Source organism: Notamacropus eugenii, chromosome 6 (assembly GCF_028372415.1).
Source record: "Notamacropus eugenii isolate mMacEug1 chromosome 6, mMacEug1.pri_v2, whole genome shotgun sequence".
NCBI lineage: Eukaryota > Metazoa > Chordata > Mammalia > Diprotodontia > Macropodidae > Notamacropus > Notamacropus eugenii.
The window spans coordinates 50,525,071-50,550,238 of NC_092877.1; the positions used below are offsets into that span (position 1 = coordinate 50,525,071).

Below are 25,168 nucleotides of genomic sequence, written 5' to 3' on the forward strand. Positions count from 1 at the left end.
GTTGGTGACCCAGGACCCTCCTTTTTCCTTATCTCCTTGTTTCTACAGAGGACATCATCCCCCTTCCAGACAATCCTTTTCATGACTTCGGTCATTCTCACGCTACTCTTCAATTAGACCCACCTCCCATTCCATCCACACCTCCCTTATTCCCACCACAACCACCCTAGATGCGGTAATTTTACCTAGACTATTGCAATGGCCTCCTAGTCAGTCTCCCTATATCTGATCTTTCCCCTTTCGGATACAGTTACCAAACTGATATTCTAAAGAAATGGTTTGGCCGTGGCACCCCAGTTCAAGAAGTTTCAGGGCTCTCTTTTGCCTCTGGGGTAAAATACATTCATCATCTAAAGCCCTTCCCCTCTGGTTTCAGCCTATCCCATAACTCTCCATCAAATACCTGCTGCTGTCCTGCTTACATACCACTGCTTAGGCACAATGTTCCACCTTCTGCTTCCATGCAAGCTGTCCCTCATACCTGGGACACCCTTCTTTCTCACCTCCAGCTTTGCAAAGAACCTCAGACTTTTCCTGATTCTTCAAATTTTTAGCCCAACTCCCACTTCCAATGGTTGTGTACTTATTTTCCACATCTCCTTCATTTATTTATTTACTTTATTTATTATTTTCTTTACTTATTTGTAAATAAGCTGCGTGCCTCCTATAATGTAATCTCCCTGAGGGCAGGGACTCTCACTTTTGTCTTTCTATTTGTATCGCTCTGCCTTATGGTTTCCCTGACTTCTCTCAAGTCTCAGTTAAAGCTCTACCTTCTGTAAGAACACTCTCCTGGTTCTCCTTAATCTTAGTGCCTTCTCTTAGAGATGCCTCCTAATTTATTCTGTATTGATCCTGTTTGTACCTGTTATCTCCCTCATTAGACCATGAGCCCTTGAAAGCAAGAACTTATTGGTTTTGGACCTTATATCCTCAGAACTCAGCACAGTGGCTAGAACATAGTAGACATTTAAAAGATGCTAGATGACTGATCAACTGAAGGTGTTTTCATTTCTAATAAAGTAAATATCGGTGGATATAATTCACATAAAGAAAAGCTCTTGGGGGAAGAGGACCTTCAGTAGTTTTCAGAGTATAAAAGGGTCCTGAGACCAAAAAGTATGAAAGCCATAGCTTTAGGGAAATGGATTCTATTAGCTCCTTCTGCTCCCCCACCCCACCCAAAGGCATCCTTTACTGGTCAAACCCATCCCAATCCTCAGGATTATGAGTCTTTTTACACTTAGCTAGGCTGGTCCTCTAATAACAGACATATCATTTATTCCCAGCCCTGTGTTCCCAGCTTGCTAGGTCTCCCCGCACTCAAGAATTTGTTCTTTGGCACAGCCTCTGAGAATCCAAGGTCATCTCTCAACCGTGGTGAGGCATCAGAGGATGATATCAATACAGGAATACTAATACTCCCAAATAAAACAATATAACTTCTAATAAACTGAAACTGATAAATACATTCTTACACTTGAATACAAGAAAATCAACTTCACAAGTATAAGATGGGAGAGGCTCCCAGATATTGTCTGAAAAAAGACCCAGGGTGGGGGGGCAGAGGGGTGATTTAGTGACCTCCAGTTGTCCAGGGGCTGCTAGGTGGCTCAGTGGATAGAGCACTGGGCCTGCAGTCAGGAAGACTCCTCTTCTGAGTTCAAATCTGGCCTCAGACATTTACCAGCTGTGTGACTTTGGGCAAGTTACTTACCCTGTTTGCCTCAGCTTCCTCCTCTGTAAAATGAGCTGGAGAAGGAAGTGGCAAATCACTCAAAAGGGGTCATGAAAAGTTGGACACAAGTGAAAATGACTTAAAGGCCTATTATAAGTCAGTAGTGCAAATAAAATCCTTCATCTTACACATAAGGAAACAGACTAACGATATTAAGGGTCTTGTCTAAATTCCCATGGCTAGTAAATATGGCCAGAATCAGAAGTTCTCCTAAGAGCTCAGGAATCTGCCGTTTCTTATGAAGCATTTAATTTAATTCAATCCAAACCAACAAACATATATTAAGCATTCATTGTGTCCAGGGTCCTGTGTTAGGCTCTTAGGGACTGAAAGTGAATAATTCTCCGTCTCTGCCTAGAGGAAAGTCGTAGTTCTAGTATTAGGAACAAATAGAATCAAAAGCAGCATGTGGTAAGTGTGTAGATCATAGAGGGTGGAGACTGGGGAAGAAGGGACCACTTCCACGGGAGGCTCAGGGAAGGAGAAGGCACCTGAACTGGCCCTGAAAGAAGGACAAGCATCTCAACAGGCAGGGAGACAGCAGGGGAACCCAGTCTAGATAAAGGGCCATGCAAAGGCTCAGAGGTGGGAGAGAGTAGGATGAGGATGGAGACAAGAGTATAAAGTCATTCAATTTGGTAGAACCATCTCAGAATCTCAGACTCTTAGACTTTTTAAAGATAAATTTATTTAATTTTAATTTTCAACATTCATTTTAATAAGATTTTGAGTTCTAAAATTTTCCCCCTCCCTTCTTTCCTCCTTCCCCAAGATGATATGCTATCTGATATAGGCTGTACGTGTGCAGTCCTATCAGACATATTTCCACCTTAGTCATGTTATGAAAAAAGAATCAGGACAAAAGGGGGAAAACCATGAGAAAGAAAAAAGTAAACAAAAAAAAAGAACATAGAATGCTTCAACCTGCATTCAGACTCCAAAGTTCTTTCTCCAAATGTGGAGAGCACTTTTCATCATGTCAGACTCAGACTTCAGAGGGCCTACCATGTAAGCCTTTAAAAAAGTCATTGATAAAAATGCTAAAACACCCCAAGGCCACGCACAGACCTCCCAGGCCACTTTGCAAGGCCCTGCAAGCTTTGGTGCCACTGTACATACTCATTCAATTCTATTCTATCCAATCAATTTTGATTAAGCATCTACTATGTTCAGGGACAGAATGTGAAAAAAAGTCTTTTTTTCCTTCAAGAATTCACAGTGTGGTTGGGTGATGATAGATAAGCTCATCACAAATTAATTATTATACACAGTTTTACATGGCAAGTATATTAACAATTGGGTGAATCCAATACTATTGGAGGTTCCCATGGTCCAGGATTTGGGAGAAGCGGTTACCCACCAAAGGTCACAGGTCTAACCTTATCTCTTACAGTATGGGGGGCTGGGGAGAGTTAGTCAGAAGGGAAAATGGATCCAGACAAGTCTCTATGGGAAAAGTTCTCATGAGGAAATTCCCTTCAGTGATGCAAAGCCGAAAATTGTTTATAAGTTATCGACTTTGAGAAATGCCTTAGAGAAGTGGGAAGGGAAAAAAGTTGTCCATGTAATACAGTATTATGTGTCAGAGGCAGGATCTGAAGCCAGAGCTTCCTGACTCCAAGCCCAGTCCTTTCCTCATTAGACCACACTGCGCCTCACTTACTGTCTTTACTAATAATTATTAACACTTACAGACCCTGTTCTCATAGAATTTTAAGTGCTTTCCTCGCAACAGCCCAACCATGAGGGATATAACAGGATGTAACCCTGTGTTGTTACCATCTCCATTTTAAAGAGAAGAAAACTGAGGCTCAGGGTGGTTAAAGGGATCTGCTCCTTAAGCCATGAGCAAACAGAGAACAAATATATTTATTCAGAACTTAATATTGACGTGACGTTGTGCTAAGCACCAAGGATAGAAATACAAAAAGAGACAGTTTCTGCCCTCAAGGAGCTTAGGTTCAGCATAAAGCAGACCGGTCTCCTACTTTAGGAAGCTTTCCACTACCCTACAGGACTCTCAACTGGAATCTTCAGCTCTAATCAAGCTCGTTGTCTTTCCCTGTTTCCTCCAACCTCCTTTTCCATCATGGCCAACTTGAGGTCCACCTGCTCCTTTGCCAGATCTGGCAGCTTCCCAGCCCAGATGACATCCCCTTTCTGGGCACGCCTAAAGGGCCCGAGATCTACACCACCCAACTTAGTGCTTAATTTCTGGCCATCTCCCATCCTTCAGATCTGTTTCATGTGTGTGCGTGAGCTGGAGTCTTGCTTCCATCTCCTTCCTTCTCTCCTCACATGTGGACCAGGCTGTGAGTCAGACCTTCTAACAAAAAGACTTAATTTTCTATTTGTGCGATGTATTTTCTGACTGGACAAAAACTCCCTTTCAACTTTGATTTGGTGACTTCAGTAAATAAACATGTAAATAAGCATGGATTGCCTGGGGGCCAGGGAGAAGTTAGAGAGGAATAGACTGCAGTGGAAAAAACCTTGAAATGGGAGTTCAGAGTCTTGGACCGTAGTTCTGTTTTTGTGATGACTGCCCGTGTGACCCTGGGCAGAGCATTTAAGGCACAAAAGGACCCCTCTGTGCCTCAGTTTCCCCATTTATAAAATGAGGTGAATGATATTTTGCATTTTTATAGTGGTTTCGAGTTCTCACCCTATCCATTAACACAATTTTGAGGTTGGCTGGTTAGGTATTTTTGTCTCCATTTTGTTGTTGTTCAGTCATTCAGTCTGACTCTTTGTGACCCTATTTGAGGATTTCTCGGCAAAGATACAGGAGGGGTGTGTCATTTCCTTCTCTCATTTTACAGATGTAGAGACTGAGGCAAACAGGGTTAAATGACTTGCCCAGGGTCACACAGAGAGTGTCTGAGGCCGGATTTGAACTCAGGTTTTCAGGTCCTGAGTTCAGACCCAGCGCTCTATCCACTGTGTCAGCTAGCTGCTCTTGTCCCTATTTTACAGATAGGCAAACTGAGACCTTGAGAAGGAAATTGACTTTACCAATGTCACGCATTGAGTCAGTGACAAAACCAAGACCAAAACTCAGGAGTCTACCAGATCATGGTTTTAGCCATTTGGCCAGATTTCTAAGACTTTGTCTAGCTCTAGGACTCCATGCTTCACCATATAGGGAAAAGAATAGTGGGCTTGGACTTGAGTTCAAATTCTGGGCATATGACTCTTGACAGCTCTAATCTTGAAGAAATCAACATGGTACAGTGGAAAGAACTTTGGGTTTGGGATCAGAAAACCTAGGTTCAAACCTCAGCTTTTGCCCTTGCTGTTGCACAACAATAAACAAATTCCTCCCTTTTTCCTAGCTCTCAATTTCTTCATCTATCAAGGGAGGGCATTGGACTACATGGTCTCTAAGGTCCCTTCAAAGCGGATGTTCCATGATTTGTAGGAAGGGATGACAAGTCCCAAGTTTCTACCACTAAGACGGCCTAACCACCACCATCTGAGCCCAGAACTGTCCCCTGGCAGATCTGCCAGCTCTGGGCTGGAAACGGTGAAGAGCCAGACAGCTTGAACCAGAACAGCAAGGCCCTCCCTGCAAAGAGAACTCAAGCCAGGCCGCTTCCAACACCAGGCCTGGTTAGACTCACTAGTCCCCCAACCCTACAGGATGGAGCCAGAGAAGCTAACTGAAGGCCTCTCACCGAAGATGTTCTCTCAGGTGTCAATGGGCCGATCAGGAACAGCATCTGCGGGGGAGAATTCAGCTCAATATATGAACTTCCCTCCAGTCAGAGCCGTCCCACCATAGAAGGGACATCTTGGTGGGGGGAGAGGGAATTCTCTGTCTTTGGAAGTGCTGGATGACTCCATCAGGTAGGCTATAGAGTGGAATCCTATATTGGAATAGTCTAGAAGTCCTCCAAGATCCTTCTTGGCCCTAGAGTCTCGAATTCTATTATCCATCCCGAATCTCTGAGAGGTAATGTTGTGGAAAGGAGAGAACCTTAGACTTGGCATCAGGACACCTAGATTAAGCTACTTCTATCAGCTTGCTTTATGACTTTGGACAAGTCACTTCCCATGTCTGAATCTGTTTCTTCCTCTCTAAAAGGAAGGGGGTTGACCGGAACTGAGCGGCCTCATTGATAGGGCAGAAATGCTTAGAATCCCGGCAGAGCCAGATTGAATACTGCCAGAACCTGAATTCTAATCCTATCTCTGAAACCTTGTTATTTAAAAGAAAACAAAAAAGCAAAAATAAAATGGGAATAGGGTCAGACTCATGCTCTCTCAATTCTAATCTGACTCTGACATTCTGTGAGTTAGTGGTTCCATTTCCCACTCTTGTTTCTACCATATACTATGTGTGTGTACATATATAATACGTATATATGTATAAACGTGTGTTTATGTACACATATATGTAGACACACATACACACATATATTCATACACATATAACATATATATAATTTAAAATAATATATTACATATAAACATATATTATGGGGGGAGGCAGAGAAAGGGGAGAGAGAGAGCAGTTTGAAGTCTAATTTGAAGCCTGAAAGGGTAATCCTTAACATCCACTCTGGGAAGAGTCAGGAAATTTTCATATCATGAAGAAAGGCCTGATCTGAGCCTGCAATTTCAAATAGCCTTCCATTTCCTGGGTCAGGATTCAAAAGGCTTGGCTGAATCACCAACTCAGTGTGTGTCCTTAAGTCACTCATCCCCCCATTCCAAACCTCAGTTTCTGCAGCTGTAAAACAGGGATAATAAGCAAAGTCACAAGTCTGCTGAAGAGGAGTTTTGCAAATTATAAAGGGCCATGGGAAATACTGTTAGCAGTAGTAGACAGCTATAAAACATAATAAAAATATGAGTTATTATTAATAACAATACAAATTCTAACATGCTAAAAATGAGTTATTATGATTAATAAAGCCTTATAGGAATTAAGATGGCAAATATTCTTGCTAACAATAATAAACTCCAAATGGTTACGGAAATGTTATTATTTTTGTTATTTATTACTAATAAACCCCAAAGCACTGTAGAAACGCAAGCTTCCTCTCCACCCCCTCCACCCCCATGACATTCTCTTCATGCCTCAGCACAGCCCCCACGGAGCTTGATGGGAGTCAGCCCAACGCAATATGAACTTCCTCTGACTCCGGGGTAATTCAGCCGGCGACCACTACAGATGTGCACAGCTGTGCCACAGGCCTGTGATTAACCCTGTTCAGCCCCTGGCCCCAGTCTCAAAGGCTCCTGAAGCAGCAGTCCCTGAAGACAGAGCAGAGGGGTGAGCCGAGCCGCTCTGTGTATATTACAGGATAGACCCAAACCAGGCTTCCTTTCAGCCCCATGTTCACATCTATCTTCAAGGGGAATGACTTGACTATTGAACTAAGACCATCTGCTTCTTGCAGGCTCTGCCAGCTGTGAGGCTCCATGGTCCATGGAAATCACCCACATGTTTGAAGAGAGAGGGAAGAGCCCTGGGTTTGTTCCAGTTCCAAGACCAAAGAGCTATGGGACTTTCGGGAAGTCTTCTCTGGATTTGAACTTGCTCATCTTATTGGGGGGAAAATAATAAAACATACAATGTTGTAGAAGTAGGAGACAGCATTATTATCCACTACTATTCTGCCCTGATCTGCCTTAGTCACATTAATTCAATTCAATAAAACATTAATTACTACACAGTGCCTAGCACATAATAGGTGCTTAATACCACTGACCTGCAATCAAGACAAAAACTGAAATGACCAATTGGCTTTAAGAGCACAAGTGGAAAGAGAAACATAGTTTATCTGTTGAAGTGAATAATGACAGCTATCTCCCTCATTTACCCAGAGCAACACAATTTTTTAAAGTACTTTCCCATTCATCATCCCAGTGATCTTCACAAGTCCTGGGATGGAATGTGGTGTTGGGGCTGAGAATTCTGGTGTAAGACAGATGGCTGTGAACAGAAGACACCACTCCAGAAGTTCTTTCTAATCATTTACGATGCCCTTGGGATCTAGGACAGCCATCAAAATGGTAGAAGGTGTAGAGACAATTTAAAGATTATATGTCTCCCAGAAAAGCACCACAAGTCACAAACTTGAACATTATAATGCAAGAAATAATACAAGAAAACTTCCTAGAGCTTCTGAACAGAGTATACCACCAGCCCTTCTAGTCACTGGGTATGTAACCTTGGTGTCATCCTTAACCCTGATCCCTGATATAATCAGGCGCCTCGTGATTCTACTCACACTCACATCTATTCCCTTCTCTGTACTCATATAATCGAGGTCCTAGATAACCTTTCCCCTGGACTGTTGGAATAACCTCCTCATCAATCTCCCTACTTCCTTCCTCTCTAATCCATCCTCCAAATTAATCTACAGCTACAAATTAATATTCCTAATGCACAGGTCAGAACATGTAACACCCTACTCATGACTCCCAACTACCTCTAGGAAAAAGAAATAAATAAATTCTCTGTTGAGTGCTTATCTTTCTAGAAGGAACTTCTCTCCTTCCCCCTCTGCCATGCATTTTATATTTCAGCCAAGTTGTTGTTCCTCATACATGACAATCTATCAACAGTCGCTAGAACTTCACCGAGAAAACACTAGAGACCATGTCCTGTAAAGACTGATTGGAGACCTTGGGGATATTTAACCTGGAGAAAGATAGCCATCTTCAGGTATCTGAAGGGTTATCAAGGGAAGAGGGAGCAGATTTGTGGTGCTTTGCCCCAGAGGTCACCTTTAAAAGTAGTGGGTAGAAACTGAGGAGAGACAGTTCAAGGAGAAGGGTCCTAACCAATCTGTCCCAAAGTGGAAGGGGTTGCCAAGGGCCTGATATACAACGCATTACTGTTCAAGTGTGAGTTCAGGGACTTCTTGGACTTTCCCTCTAACTCAAAGATTCTATGATGTATCCTTGTCCCCCATGCCTTCTACTGCCACATATAACTTGCTTTCAGTCTTTTATATGAAATGCCCAGTGTTGGCCTCATGACACACCAAAGGGCTCTCTCCAATGTCTTTTCTGGAAAAAAGTGGCATTTGTGGATGGGTGAATGACTGAAGAAATTGTGGTACATAATTCTAATTACCAGTGCCGTTAGAAAGTGCGAACATGAAGAATTTGAAGAATTATAAGAAGGTTTACATAAATTGATACAGAACAAAGTAAAAGTGTGATGGGGATCCTGGGGAGGAAGTGATTAATTTAGGCCAAGGGGAACTAGGGCAGGCTTCCTGGGGGAGGTGGTAGAGGAAATGAGCCTTGAAGAAAGGAGAGGGTTTCAGCAGACAGAGTCAAGGGTGGAAAGCAGGGAAGGAGATGGGAAGGACACAAATATAGGGGAAGGGGCAGGAAAGAATAAAAAGTATTCTGCAAATGGTAGAAACTTAATAAATGTCAAGAGAATTAAATCCGGGGAATGGTCATATACATTATGGAGGTTACAGAGTGACCATAGAGAAATTGCCTAACCTGTGCCTGTTATAAGTAAGCAGGCATTTACTACCACTACCACTACCACTACTACTACTACTACTACTACCACTACTACTACTACTACTATGACTGCTACCACCACCACCACCATCATCACCATCACTACTACCAAGGTGCTCTGAGGAGAGGCAAAATGAAAGAAACAAATTTACATTCATTTAGGACAGGAATACTGTCCTAAACACAAAGCGCGGGAAGAAGGGGGAATCTGAGTCTTGACAGACTCATAGACTTTTAGAGGTGGAAGGCATTATTAATCTATAACCTAAGTTCATAGATTTAAGCTGGGAGGGACCTTAAAGATCATCTAGTTTTACAGATGAGGAAACTGAGGCACAGAGAGGTTAAGTGATTTTCCCAAGGTCACACAGGTAGTAAATGGCAGTCAGAATTTGAATTTGGCTGCAATTCCAGTGCTTTCTGTTACACCACACTGCTTCTGAGGCTATCTAGTACAGCTGGTGCAGCTAGGAAAGAATCCCAAAATAGAGCAGTCCTGACAAATGGTTACTTCTGCTTGAAGACAGAGTGGGGGAATCCACTCCTTCCTAAGGCTGTCTCTTCAGGCAAACACTTTCCTGATTTCTACTAGGTGCCCAAAGCTTGGCTACCATTGGGAGGAAACAGAGGAGATGGAGACTTGTCTTCCAGGGGTCATAGTAGGAAGAAAAAGGTGAAAGGGGAAAAGATTCAAATCCAAAGAAAAGGAAAAAGTTACAAACTAAGATGAGTGGGTGCCCTGAAAGTAAGGGCTGTATATTCTCGGCACCATCCAGGAGAGATCAGGGTGGGCTGGAGATACCACGGAGAGCCTCCTGGGGAGAGGGGGGCCCTTGGGGATCTGGAGAGAATTCGGCTGGGTGGGCAAGAACAGAATATTGCTAATAGGACTAGAGAGGAAGAGATAAGAATGGTTTCTTCAAAGTGTCACAGGAGGCAACACTATTAATTACTTTCCTTAACAGCTCTTATGTTTAGATAAAATGTCCTTTGATCATTATAACAACCCTGTAAGTTGAACAGGGCAGGTATTACAGATAAGGAAACTGAGGCCCAGAGAGAGAACTTCCTACTGTCTTACAGCAAGGAAAGCAGGAATTGAATAAGCATCTTTTGACTCCAAAGCTAATATCTTTTCTTTCCACTATCCCTATCCTCGGTCCACAGAATAGGTTGTATGTGGAGGGAGAGGAAGCAGACAGATAAAACAAATTGTTTATACTCCCTCCACCTTCTCCTGTGGTGGCAGGCAACCTGGATTCCAGGTTGATCTCTGGACCTGCCACCCTGTGCGGTTAAATGACCAGTAAGTTCCCTTCCAGCTCTGTGGTGGTATAAACTGTCTCCTCCCTGCCCTCAGTTTCCCCAGTTGTAAAATGACAGAGCGGAAAGAGATGGCTTCTCAGGTTTTCTCCGGCTCCAGTGTATGATCCTACTTGTCCTCCAGACTGGGGTCTGGGAGCAGGTGGGTCCCAAGCCCCTCCTCCCCGTCCAAGCCTGCGGCTCCTTTCCTGGGATATCTAGCACGGTCGGGGGCGGGGGTGGGGGGGCATGCAGCCTGGGGTCCGGTGGGGGCGGGGCTCCTCCTTCCTCTCTCCTCTCCCCCCGAGACGTCCCCGGTAATTCCCTCGCCTAAGCGGAGCATCCCCATTCTCCAGGGCCACAAAAGCAGAGCATTTAAATTCCAATTGAGTAGGGCCCGGAGGAGGCAAGGGGGCCCGTGCTGACCCCGCCGCCCCCGGGAGAATAGGAACCCGGGCCGGGCCCCCAGCCCCAGCTCCGCAGCCCCCGCTCCAGGGGCCCCGCCCACATTCCCCTCTGCCCAGTGATGCCCCGAGAAGGCCGGGGCCGGCGGGGGGAGGGATGGGGCTGTCTCCAGGAGAGAAAGGGGAGAATGGATTGAGTTGTGCCGGCGCGGAAGACAAGAAGCAGCCCTACAAGAGGGCTATTGAGCAGCTGTGAAATCTGGGATTGAGCCATCAAAAAGGCCAGCTCCCAACGCATGCCTGCCCGCCTGGGCTCTGGCCCTGACCCTGACCCTGGCCCTGGCCCAGCCCCACCCTGGCCTGGGAACTTGAGGACCCGGCCCTGCTGCCTGGTCCCCGGACCAGCCCATCTCGGGCTCCAGGCTGCGTCGGCGAGTCTATCCCTAGTCCAGGGCAGCCCGGGGTCCAGAACGGTCCTAGGCTGGGCTGTGAAAGTCACAGCGGATGGTCCTCCAGGCACGAAGTGTTCCCTTTGGTAATGAGGACTTTGCGGGGAATTTGTCGAGAGCCCTTCTTTCTGTCTCTCCCTTCTTTCTTGTCTTCTTCTTTCTTTTCATGTTAATTTATTTTCTGTCCCCCTACTCAGCTCCCCAAAGACTAGGCACGCTGAGTAAACGCTGAATAAGTAAAAAACTGAATAACATCATCACGGCTCCCATTTGGTTTTTTAAATTATATTTTGTTTCAATCAGCAAAAACCTGCCTTCTCACTCTCTCACCTCCCTCCCCCCGCCATTGGAGACACAAACCAAACCAAACCCATTACTAACATGTATAGTCAATCAAAACAGATTTCCACATTGGCCATATTTAAATATATATATATGTGTGTATATATATATATATAATCCCATTCTGCACTCTGCGTCTTCACTTCTCCCTCAGGAGATGGGTAGCATGAAGAGCTCCCACTGGCAAAGTGCCTTCCTCCCAACCATTTTTTGGAATGGTTAATACAAAGATCGTTATTCCCATTTGGGACCCAGAAAAGTGTATTAACTTGACCTAAGCAATGGTAAATGTAGACCTCAGCCTCTTCTTTTCAAAATAGGCCATTTAAAGAAACTATTTTGGTAATTATTTATTTGTTATTAAATTATTCAAGAAATTGTTTCACTCCTCTGTTTTCTCTATCTGCCTGAATATAACCTTATTGATCAGCTGGCTTTGGTGAAAGGTAAGATTTTTGTTTGTTTGTTTATTTTTAAGGAAAGGTAGAAAATGAATGGGGTAGATACCAAGAGAGAGAAGAAAAAACCAATTGCCTGAGAATAGAATCCTATCTCCCAGGCTAATTTACTGTGTGACCTTGGACTAGTCCCTTACCTTCCCTGGACCTCATGATCTCTAAGAAATTGCTTCCACCTCTGACATTCTCTGAGTCTTTGATGTAAGCTTCACACCTCTATGTAGCAAAGTAAACGGTATGACTTCCAAGTCAAAATGATAGTGAGTGTGCTTGAAAACCTACTGTGTGCTATCCTGTAATTCCAGGACAACATAGGAATTTGAGTTGTTTCTGTACCCAAAATACTCATCCCATCAGTACCATCCTGCTAATCCAAAACCCTACCTTAATTAAGGGATACCTTAATACCCAGTTCAAGCCCCTCCTACCTCCTCCAATAAGTCTTCCCCAACCAACCAAACAGCTTCAATCAAACTTTTTTGAATCTCTAATCTAGGACACTATTGAATATTTAATTACAGAATTAATTACATTGGAAAGCACACTGTATTCAAATCAGAAAAGTTCACGGGTTTACCACTTAGAAGTCTCAGGTCTTGTTTATTTAATTGTTTGTTAAATAAAGAATTTCTCCTCTCTGAGTGTCAGTTTTCCTTTTTGTAAAATGGGGAGGATGACATTTTCACTATTTACCTCATGGAGTAATCCACGTCCCCAGTTTTATAGATGAAGAAATTTCTTATTTGCTCTTTTTCTTCCTCAAATTACCTTGGTCAGTCACCCTCCCCAACAGAAGTCAATCCCTTGAGGGCAGGATAGGCAGAGTTTCCCTTTTTTCTTAATTTGTAGTTGTTATTATTATTTTAATGTCTGTTACACACACAGAGTAAGCCAACTTGAACCAAATTGTCTACAGTGCCACATCTAGAGTGTCCCAATAGGTCTTCTGAAGATAAGACTAGTACCCTTTCCACTCCAACTCACTTTGTCAACCCAAAAACTTTTCAGAAATTTGAGTTATTATTAGAAGGGAAGTTTAATGGTGCTGGAGGAAGGCATGAGGAAGCTCTGGGGACAATTGTCTCGACACCTGATTCCTACCTTTTCAGGGCCCAGAAACCCCAAACCTCAAGTCCTACCTGGCCAACCAACCTCATCCTTTCTTTCCCTTCAGAAACAAGAGGCCTGTTTGTAGGGAAACTGGATCCTCTTCTTCCCCTTTAATCGGATTCCCTTACACTTAAAGCCCAGCCCAGAGCTTTGTGGGATCTGTTCAGTGGCCAGGAAGCTCTCAAAACCTTCTCCCTCTTCTCCCTCCCTCCCAGCTTGTTGTTTTCCCTCCCATTAAGCCAGGAAGTCAGGCCTTGCCAAGAGTAGATGGGACTTACACCCAGAGGACTCAGGTCTAAGTGTTGGCCCAGGAAAGGTCAAGTTTCTAAGGTGTTTATTCCCCGGACCCATGAACCGATTACAAACCTGAGACACCTGATAATGATAGTAATTGTTTTTTGTTTTTTAAAAAACAAAGCCTTTAGGAGCCATGTACCAGGAAAAAAAAAATAATCATCTAGGGACCACATTGTGTTTCTTAGTCTGGCTGTGGGTTCTTGGATCTTGGCCCATTGGTCCAGGCATCTACAGGAACCAGGGCACAAACAAAAACACCTGGCAAAGGAATGAAAAACGTCAGAACTGACAGGTCAGAAGATTTGGGTTTGAGTTCTGATGTTGCCACCAAGTGATTTTAGGTAAATTACCTTCTCAGGGTGGGTCTCAATTTCTTCATCTGTATAATGGGAGGAGAGTCCCTTCCAGTTGTATAATTGGGCTATTGCTTTCTCCCTCCTCAATTGTCATATTTATCTCTGCCTGTTTTTCTGCTGTCTCTTCACCTCACCCTCTCAGTTGAACATCATCAAGTCCGTAAGGACAAGCAGTTCTTTGGTTTATCTTTTGTCCTCAACTTCTAGCACAGGGGGCAGTTGGGTAGAATGGTGGATTAGAGTCAGGAAGACCTAAGTTCAAATCCAGTCTCAGATGCTCACTAGCGATGTGACCCTGGGCAAGTCACTTAACCTCGTTCACCTCAGTTTCCTCATCTGTAAAATGAGATGGAGAAAGAAAAGGCAAAATCACTCCAGTATCTTTGCCAAGAAAACACCAAATGGGGCAACAGTCAGACACAAGTAAAATGACTGAATAATAGCAACAACCTAGCATGCGCTTTGCTTAAATTAGGCAGTTAATAGACTCTCTCTCCCATTACTCCCTTTTCAGTCTTTGTCCGTCTGCTTTCTAATTTCACCACTCAACTGCAAATTCTTTCTAGAGTTACCATTCGTTGCCCCGTTTGGTGGCCTTTTCTCAGTTCTCCTCCTTGACCCACTTCTCCTGGACATTCTGTCCCTGGGTTCTGGTGACACAGCTCTCTTGCTTCTCCTCCAACCTGTCCCATGGTTCCTTCTCAGTCCCCCCTTTCTCCCACCCAGGTGCTCGTTGACCTTCGATCTCTTCTCTTCCCTTTCTATACCCTCTCTCTTTGCCATCTCATCAGGGTTGAATCATCATCTCTATGCACTTGGCTCCCAGATCTAGTTCTCCAGCCATAGTCTGAGCTGAGCTCCCATATTACCATCTATAGGACATTTCCCACTAGGCACCCCAGGGATAATAATAGCACTCATAATGCCCCACCCACATTCCCTAAATTTCCTGTTTCTGTCAATAACATTGCCATCTTTCCAATCACCTAGGTTGGCAGCCTACAGCCCGTACTCTACTTTTCCCTTTTCCTCTCCCCCCATGTCTCCACAGTTGCCAAAGCTACTTCTCCAGTATCTTTGACTTTCATCCTTCCTCTCCACTCACACAAGCATGCTAGTTCAGGCCCTCCTTACGTCTTCTCTGACCTAGTACATTAGCTCCTCACTCCTCAATCCATTTTCCACATAGCTGCTAAAGAGACATTCCTAAAGCACAGCTCTGACTTTGTTATCCCCTGGCTCAAGAAACTCCATTAGCTCCCTATTGCCCTTAGGATAAACTACAAGCTCCTCTGGCTGGCACTTAAAGCCCTTGGTAATCGGACTCCAGCCTACCCTCTTGGGCTTGTTATACAATATTCCCCTTTATGTATTCTATGATTCATCTACACTGGCTAACTTGCTCTTCTTCAAAAATGACTATCATTCTCCCACCTCCAAGCTTTTGCACAGACTATCCGCCATGCCTACAATGCCCTTTCTCCTCCCTTCAGTCTCTTAGAATCCCTAACTTCCTTCAGAACTCAGTCCAGATGCCAGTTGTATTTATTTGAAGTCTCCTGCCCCAACCCCCAGCTTCAGAATATAAGCTTCCTGAGGACAGGAATTGTTTTTCTTTTTTTTCCCCTCTGAATCCTCAACAATTAGCACAGTGTCTGGAACAGAATAGATGTTCATAATATTTGTTGCTTGCATTGACCAGACTAGCATGTACCTGGCCAGGAATTTCCTCTGTAGCATCTCTGACAAATAGTTCACCAGCCCCTGCTTGAAGGCTCCAGTGACTCACCTGGAAAGCAGCTCCATTCAGCTTTTGGACAGTTCAAATGGTTAGGAAGTTGGGGGCTCCCTCTCCATATTGACTCAAATTTGCATCATTCTACTTCTTCCTGGTTCTCTATATTTTGGCCAAGTTAAACAATAGGAGAGGGAAGAGACGTGATCCCTGCCCTTAGAGACTCATCTGGTTTCTGGCCAGTCATTGCACCTGGAGTCCCTGCAGCTGGGGAGGCTGATGCTGGAGGATCACTCAAGCTCAAGGATTCTGGCTGCAGCGGACTAAGCTGATTCTGTGTCTGCATTAAGTTCAGTGAAGATATGTTGAACTCCCAGGATCCAGAGGCCACCAGGATGCCTGAAGAGAGTCTAACCAGACCAGACTGGAAAGAAAGCAGGTCAAAACTTCTGCAGAGTCATCAGTAAAATCAGACCTGTGAGTGGCCACTGCACTTCCAACCTGGGCAAGGCAGGGAGACCCAGCAGGAAGGAAGGAAGGAAGGAAGGAAGGAAGGAAGGAAGGAAGGAAGGAAGGAAGGAAGGAAGGAAGGAAGGAAGGAAGGAAGGAAAGAAGGGAATGAACAGAAAGAGGGAGAGAAGGAAGGACAGAAAAAAGAAAGGAAAGAGAAAAGGAGGGAAGGATGAAAGAAAGATAGAAGGGAAGAAAGAGAAAAGGAGAGAAGGAAGGAAAGAGGGAAAAAGAAAAAGAGAAAAGAAAAATCAACCTGACCTACTTTAGGCAGGACCTCACAGTCCTTTGGGAAAATCGTTGGCCTAGCCCATACCTCCCTGGTGAGCCAGAGAAGAAACAAGCTTAAACTATTTTCTTGTCTGAATAGATGAAAAAAACCTAGTCAGGGAGTGTTCAAACCACTCCTCCTGCAGTCCCACAGTCCTTCTACGGTGTAGCAATGTGACTGGAAGTGAGTGCTTTGGAGTTCAAACTTGATTGTATTGCACACAGAAGGCTCTCAATAAAAGTTAAGAAATGAAGACAGAGCGCTTGGAGTACCCACTTTTCAAAGTACAGAGTTACCTGTCAGCAGAGGTATCCGAACATAGGGTGGGTAACTCTGTAAAGAGGGTTGCAGACTGAATCCAAACTTCACAGAATAAATCACCGTAATAAAAGAATTTGTTCTATAAAACTTGAACTCAGTCAAAAAGCCATACCAGAGGACCTAGAGGGTGGCAGGTTCCCTATTCCTGGTCTAGATGGTCTCTGAGGTCCCTTCCGACTCTGCCATTCTATGTTCCTTGTTGCAAGATCTCTTTGAGCTCAGACAGTTCAAGGTACTAAGGTCCCTCTTATGTCTTATCTCTATCATTTGTTATTCAGCTGTTTTCAGATGTGTCTGACTCTCCATGACCTCTTTTAGAATTTTCTTGGCAGAGATACTGGAGGGATTTTCCATTTCCTTCTCCAGCTCATTTTATAGATGAGGAAACTGAGGCAAACAGGGTTAAATGACTTACCCAAGATCTCACAGTTAGTGTCTGAGACCAGATTTGAACTCAGGAAGATAAGTTTTCCTGACTTCAACCTGGTTCTCTATCCACTGTACCAAATGACCATTCCATCTCCCACATATGGCTGTAAGTCACTTTGGGGGGTGGAGCCAAGATGGCAGAGTAGAAAGACACACATACTCTGGCTTTTCTCCCACAGCCCATAAAATACCTTTAAAGAATGACTCTCAACAAATTCTAGAGCAGCAGAAGCCACAAAACTGAATAAAAGAGGTTTCCAACCCAAAACAGCCTGGAAGGCAGACAGGAACCACACTGGGTGCAGAACGGAGTGCAGCCCAGCCTCAGCCATGCAGTACCAGGAGGAGCAGGACTAGAGCAGGCCTCGGGGGTGGAATCCTCGGCAGCAGCAACAGTTCTCAGATCCCTCAACCCACAGGTGGTAAAAGCAGCTTCAAAGGTCAGGGAGAGGGCTTTTTCACCTCAATGACAAGGGAGCAGTGTCCTCCCCTAGCCCTGGCCCCAGGCAGCGGCAGCAGTAGGAGCTGGTGGTAGCAGCTTCCATTGTTGGAACCCTCAGTGTGAAGGCCCTGGAGAATTAAGCAGCTGATCTTAATCTCAGCCCTGAGCATGGTCCTGGGGCATGGCAGAGCTGGAGGCCTCTGAGGAGTAAACTCCTCTCCTTTGATTGTGCCACCTTGGAGGTACTGAGAATTTGCAGGTCCCCAGAGTATACCCTCCTCTTGAAAAAGGACCCAAAAAGGAACTGGTTGGGAAAATGCCCAAAAAAGGGGGGAAAAATAAGGCTATAGAAGGTTACTTTGTTGGTGAACAGGTATTTTCTCCCATCCTTATGGTTGAGGAAGAACAATGCTTACCATCAGGGAAAGATATAAAAGTCAAGGCTTCTGCATCTAAAACCTCCTAAACAAATGTGCAATGGTCTCAGGTCATGGAAGAGTTCAAAAAGGATTTTGAAAATCAAGTAAGAGAGGTGGAGGAAAAATTGGGAAGAGAAATGAGAAAGATGCAAGAAAATCATGAAAAACAAATCAACAGCTTGCTAAAGGAGACCCCAAAAAATGCTGAAGAAAATAACACCTTTAAAAATAGGCTAACTCAATTGGCAAAAGAGGTCCAAAAAGCCAATGAGGAGAAGAATGCTTTAAAAAGCAGAATTAGTCAAATGGAAAAGAAGGTTGAAAAGCACACTGAAGAAAATAGTTCTTTAAAAATTAGAATGGAGCAGATGGAAGCTAATGACTTTATGAGAAACCAAGAAATTACAAAACAAAACCAAAAGAATGAAAAAATAGAAGATCATGTGAAATATCTCATTAGAAAAACAACTGACCTGGAAAATATATCCAAGAGAGACAATTTAAGAATTATGGGACTCCCTGAAAGCCATGATCAAAAAAAGAGCCTAGACATCATCTTTCATGAAATTATCAAGGATAACTGCCCTGATATTCTAGAACCAGAGGGCAAAAGAAATATTGAAAGAATCCACTGATCACCTCCTGAAAGAGGTCCAAAAAAAGAAACTCCTAGGAACATTGTAGCCAAATTCCAGAGTTCCCAGGTCAAGGAGCAAATATTGCAAGCAGCCAGAAAGAAACAATTCTAGTATCGTGGAAATACAATTAAGATAACACAAGATCTAGCAGCTTCTACATTAAGGGATCAAAGGGCTTGGAATATGATATTCCAGAAGTCAAAGGAACTAGGACTAAAACCAAGAATCATCTACTCAGCAAAACTGAGTATAGTACTTCAGGGGAAAAATGTTCTTTCAATGAAATAGAGGACGTTCAAGCATTCTTGATGAAAAGACTAGAGCTGAAAAGGAAAGCTGACTTTCAAACACAATCAAGAGAAGCATGAAAAGGTAGACAGGAAAGAGAAATCATAAGGGACTTACTAAAGTTGAACTGTTTACATTCCTACATGGAAAGACAATATTTGTAACTCTTGAAACTTTTTTCAGCATCTGAGTAGTTGGTGGGATTATACACACACATACACACACACACACACACACAGAGAGAGACAGAGACAAAGACAGAGAGCACATAGTGAGTTGAATAGGAAGGGATCATATCTAAAAAATAAAATTAAGGGGTGAAAGAGGTATATATTGGGAGGAGAAAGGGAGCAAATTATTGGAATGGGGCAAATTATCTCTCAAAGTTTTCTCAATGAAGGGGGAAAGTGGGGAGGTGAGAGGGAAAAAGTGAAATTTAATCTCATCACATTTGGCTCAAGGATGGAATAACATACACACTCAATTTGGTATGAAAACGTATCTTACACTACAGGAAAGTTGGGGAGAAGGATAAAAGCAGGGTGGGGGGATGATAGAAGGGAGGGCAAATGGGAGGAGGGAGCAATTAGAAATAAACATTCTTGGGGAGGGACAAGATCAAAAGAGAGAATAGAAGAAATGGGGGGGTAGGATAGGATAGAGGGAAATATGGTTAGTCTTACGCAACATGACTATTATGCAAGTCATTTGCAAAACTACACATATATAGCCTATATTGAATTGCTTGCCTTCTCAGTGGGGATGGGTGGAGAGGGAGGAAGGAAGGGAAGCTGGAACTCAAAGTTTTAAGAACAAATGTTGAGAATTGTTTTTGCATACAACTGGGAAATAAGAAATACAGGTAATGGAGTAACAGGAAATTTATCTTGCCCCACAGGACAAAAGAGAAGATGGGGATAAGGGAAGGGAGGGGTGTTAGAAGGGAAGGCAGAATGGTGGAAGGGGTAATCGGAATGCAAGGTGTTTTGGTGTGGGGGGAGGGGAGAGATGGGAAGAAAATTTGAAATTCAAAATTTTGGGGAAATGAATGTTGAAAACTTAACATAAATAAATAAATCACTTTACAAACTTTAAAACATGAGAAACTATGTTATTATAATAATGCTACATGCTAAAGCTCCTTCAGGCTATGGCATTATGGAATGCCAGGTCTGTGTTCTAAGGCCTTACCATTACTGACAGTCTCTGCTTTAAGGCCCCTTCCAGTAATGATATGCCAAGGCAGGAGTTAGTGTGGATAGTAAAAAGAACACCAGAATCAGGGGATCTGGATTCAAATCCTGACTTTGTTAATTAACAAATATACCAATATACCTTGGGCAAACCATGACACTTAGGCCACCATTTCCTCATTTTTAAAATCAAGTAGTTGAAGTACATGGCCTTCCTTTCAACTCTATGCTAGCTAGGTCCCAAGGCCCCTTCCATAACTAACAGTTTCTAGCAGGTTCTTTTTAGCTCTGATGTTCTAATGGACTTTGTTTTGTCTTTGCCTAGCAATAATCATGACATAATATGTATGCTCTTGCCTTTAGAACATATGACTTATGAAAGAGAATGGCTAAATGCATGGTGGTCCTACCTCCAGAGGAGGAGCCTAGGAGCTGAGAGTGGAAGAAGCGTCATTGGGGGTGGGAGGGATGACTGTTTGTGGACAGAAATATGACCTAGAAAGACTGGAATTATTTTCAATGAGGGAGGCTGGAAGGGAATTATACTTTGAACCCTCTTTTCATCTGTCCTCACCTCATCACCTAGCTTTACAGCCTGGCTAGTAAATTGGCAATGTCAGTGGTGGTGGCAGGGGATGGGAGTGGGGAGGGAAGTCACACTATGAGAGGCATCTGGGGAGGTGGGGACCTGGGTTCTGGGCCAGGGAATTTAGCATCCTGACAGAAACACACTGCAGGCTTAGCTGCCCAAAGCCTTGTCTCCTCAATGATACAGCACATCTGGAGGGCAGAGGTCACTTTTCAAAATACATTCCCATTCCTTATTTCAATCAGCTAACCTACAAAACTTTCTGGAGCTTCTAGGGCTAGACTTGAATGTGGAAGAGATAGAAGACGAGGTAGGCCCTGTCTGCTTGCCCTCAGAGAGATCATAGTCTGTCTAGGGAGATAGGATTCATACACATAGAACCAGGAGAGGGTGAGAGACAGAGCTGAGAAGTGATGGCAGTGTCTGGTACCGACCCTAAGTGCAATTGAGGAATCTCTGACTTCATGTATCCTGTGAGGTCCCGACTCAGCTAGGCCCTGGGAGCCAGCATGAAGTCAGATAGAGTAACAGGCAATTCAAGATCATCTTCAAGGAAGAATGAAGTTCTGAGTTTGTCCTTGCCGAGCACACCTTCCCTTTTCTGCAGGACTCTCACTGCTGTTGCCTCAGCCCCTTAAGTCCCCCACCCCTTCTACCCTGGACTATGATGTCCTCCTAACTAATCCCATGCCCCAAGTCTCTCTTGCCTCCAATCCTTCCATCACATACTGCCAAGGCATCTTTCCAATACAACCCCCTGATTACATATCTCCAACACTTCCAATAACTCCTTACTACCTACAGAATAAAGTCTATACCCCTTAGTCTGGCATTCAAGGCCTTCATATGACTCTGACTGACTTGTCTAACCTCCTCTCTCATTGCTCCGCACCATGAACTTCCTGCTCCTGATAGGCGCTTTCCACCATTCTACACATGCTTCAGAGCTGTTCCCTCCTCCGTGCTTTTACTCCCTCCATTTCCTTAACCTAGAGTGCTAGAGTAAGCTAGAGAGGGCCCTGCATTAGAAGACCACGTTCAAATTTCCATTTGAATTTACTAACTTACTGGCAACCTGTGTGAGCCAGGGCAAAACTCTCCCATTCTGGGTGTCTTCTTCTCTAAAAGGAAGGAGTTACACCAGAGGGTCTCTAAGGTCCATTCCAGCATGTCATTGTGTTATCTATGTCCTATGTTCTAAGCTGTCTCCCAGCCCTGACATTCTACATTCTAAGATCCCTCCTCAACCTTGACATTCTACATTCTATGTTAAGTCTCTCCCAGCCCTGACATTCTGCATTCTATGTTCTAAGGTCCCTCCCAGCTCTGACATTCTACATTATTAGAACCTGGCTATTGCCAGAGCACCCTCTGCCTTCATATGTCTTCTATCTCTCCCACACCATACCCTAGAATGGGGTTTTTCAGTAAGTATTCATTGATCTAAGCTAAAATGAACTGGGCAGCTAGATGGTTCTGTGAATAGAGTGTTGGGTCTAGAGTCAAGAGATCTGAGTTTCAATTTGGCCTCAGACACTTACTATTTGTGTGATCTTGAGCAAGTCCCTTAACCCTGTTTGCCTCATCTTTAAAAAATGAACTGTAGAAGGAGATGACAAACCACTGCCGAGAAGACCTCAAATGTGTCATGAAGATTTGGACACAACTGAAAAACGACCGAATAAAACACAAAGTAAACTGACTTGTAGAACAGTAGAACACAGTAGAACAGTAGAACAGGCAGGTATCTGTAGACCCTTCTGCCGTCTTCAAAACAAGGGGCATCTAGAAACTGATATTGATCACTGCAGGAGGTAGGTGAGGTCAGCACAAAGAATGTGTCTCTGTGCCCCGAACAATAGTGAATATTTATTCAACACACTTTATCTCCTACCCATCAGACTCAACAGGTTCAATGTCATTTTCACAACGTGGGGAATCAGGTTCTCCTGCTCTGAGCTTTTTCAATTATTAATTCAAGAGATAGGAGGTAGAAAGTAGGCAGACACAGAAAATCCAGGTGAGAATATCGCAGGGCTTCAGTCCTGAATACCGAGAAAACACCGGCACCAAAGGAGATATCCTCCACCCACAAGCTCTAGGAACCCGGGAAAATTTTACACAAGAAAATATTGTCATCACAGAATATAAGAGCTGGGAAGCCCCTTAGAGATCACTCAGTCCAACCCTGTCATTTTACAGATAAAGAAAACTGATTTCCAAAGAAAAGAAGAAACTTGTTCTGACAAGGGAGATTACACTCCATGCTTTCTAAAGACTTTCCTTCCCAGAGCTAGGAATCTCTATTTCTGTGTCCTGTCCAAATAACTCCATTAGAAAATACTGAGTGTGAACCATTCCCTCAGGGCCCTGCTAGGTGACAGTAAACTAAATCATAATCCAGTAAACTAATCCATAACTGGGTGTTCATGGCTGGCAAAGATGTCATCTGTCGTCCATCCTGAGTAACAAAGACTTCCGTCTCCCACTTAGACTCATAGAAACTCAGACCTGGACCAAAGGTTTATGATTGTTGTCTAGAGCAGGAGTGGGGAACAAAGTTGTTTTGTGAAGTTTGGATTCAGTCAAAGGGCTGCACTTGAGGACCTAGAGTGCCACCCCTGATCTAGAGTATTCCGTCCTTAGAGAACATCTTGTCTAACTCTTATTGTGCAGATGATAAAACTGAGTCCCAGTCTGGGGAAGGGACTTGCCTAAAGTCACACAGATAATAACTCTTCCCACTCCAAATCCAGTGACCTTTCCCCTGAGTCACAGAACCTCAGAGGTTATCTTGTTCAGTCTTGCAGCCAATGGGCTAGTGTGTGTGGATTGTCAGAGGAGCAGTTTGCTCAATTGTCAAGGCCATGGGAACCTGTCTACATCTATTTCCTCCTCTTCCCCTCGGTCTGGTCCAAGGGGTTAGGGAGGAAAAAGAGTTAGATAACTAGTGATTACATAGGAATGTGGGAAGTTAGAGGGGGAGGAAATGTTTCTCAAACCTGCCGTAGAAGCCCAGGCTCATGCTGGACTAATCAGGAAAGTCCCTGATTGGCTGAATATGAGCCTGGGACTAGGGAATGGTCCGATGAGAGTGATGCCCAAACTGCCCGGTCTCCTGGTGAGGGATGCCTTTACTCTCTGGGTATTAAACAGCTGGTCTCATTTAGCTTCCTGTGCATTCTAGTTCCTCCTTAGAACTAACTCAGGGGAAGGACCTTGCCCTTGACCCTACAGATATTTTAAACTATTTTTTTAAAGTTTCCTCATCCCTAAACTACACAGGTCCCTCCCTTTCCAATGTGAGATACACAAGTCTACTAGACCTTCTTGCACCCTAAACCCACTTGGTTCCCTAGGCTCAGATAACTGTCGCATCCCAGCCCTAATGTCCCTCTGCCTTGTCCTACAGCTGAGGGATTCTCCTGATCTCGACGTCCACTTCCCTCTTTCTCCCTCCCCATCCCCCTAACTCCAAACACCTCAGATCCCACAAGAGTTTTTCTAGGACTTACTCATGTAGCCCATAGTCCAACAACTAGATTTGGATTCAATTCAGGGAAAATTTAGAAAATATCTGCTTGAGCTTCCAATCCATATCAGTGAGTCTCTCTCAATTCTGTTGCATCAAGCTAGTACTCCATACCAAGATCATAACACTTTAAAAATAAAGTATTTAATTGAAATGAAAAGTTAATAATAATAATAACTATCTTTTGAAACCTAAAGCTAGTACTTTAGGGTTTACAAAGTTCTTTCCTAATATGATCTCATTTACTCCTCATCTTATCCTAAAAGGCAGGTGCTATTATCATGCTCATTTTACAGATAAGAAAACTGAGGCAGAGGATTTGTTCTGGATCATACAGCTAGTGTCAACCAAAGGACAGGCACCCAGGTCTTTACCTCAAGTCTGACCTTTGTTCTACCACACGTCTATTGGCATCATGCCCAATCCCATATTGAGCTGTATGGATGTTCTAAGCTATCCTATCTCAATACAATTCCCTGAGCCTAGATACACCCTGATTCCTTCTAATCACAGAGCATCCTACTCCCGTGTGCCCCTCTGAGATAATAGCATCTTCTACACCAAATCAGCCCCCAAACGATTAAGCACTCAGTTCTAAGCAGCATGTTTTAGGAAAGACATTTCTAAGGTTGAACCCCTCCAGAGAAGGGTGACCAAGTGGGGAAGGGGACAGAGGTCATGCCATGCCAGGATGAATCAAGAACTGGGGAAGAAAAGACTTAAGGAGGATAGCTTGTTCCCAAAGGGCCGAATTAGGTGCTACAGGTGGAAGCAGCAGAAAAATCGATTTCAGCTCAATTTAAGGAAGAACTTCATGAGAATTAAGTCAACACCAAGTATCAGAG

At 43.8% G+C, this 25,168-nt stretch overlaps 1 pseudogene; it reads right to left on the reverse strand.

The window, feature by feature from the left end:
• LOC140512051 (cyclin-dependent kinase 11B pseudogene) overlaps window positions 1–3,967 on the reverse strand; it is a 43,030-nt pseudogene extending 39,063 nt beyond the window's left edge.
• Between the last annotated feature and the right edge of the window lie 21,201 nt (window positions 3,968–25,168).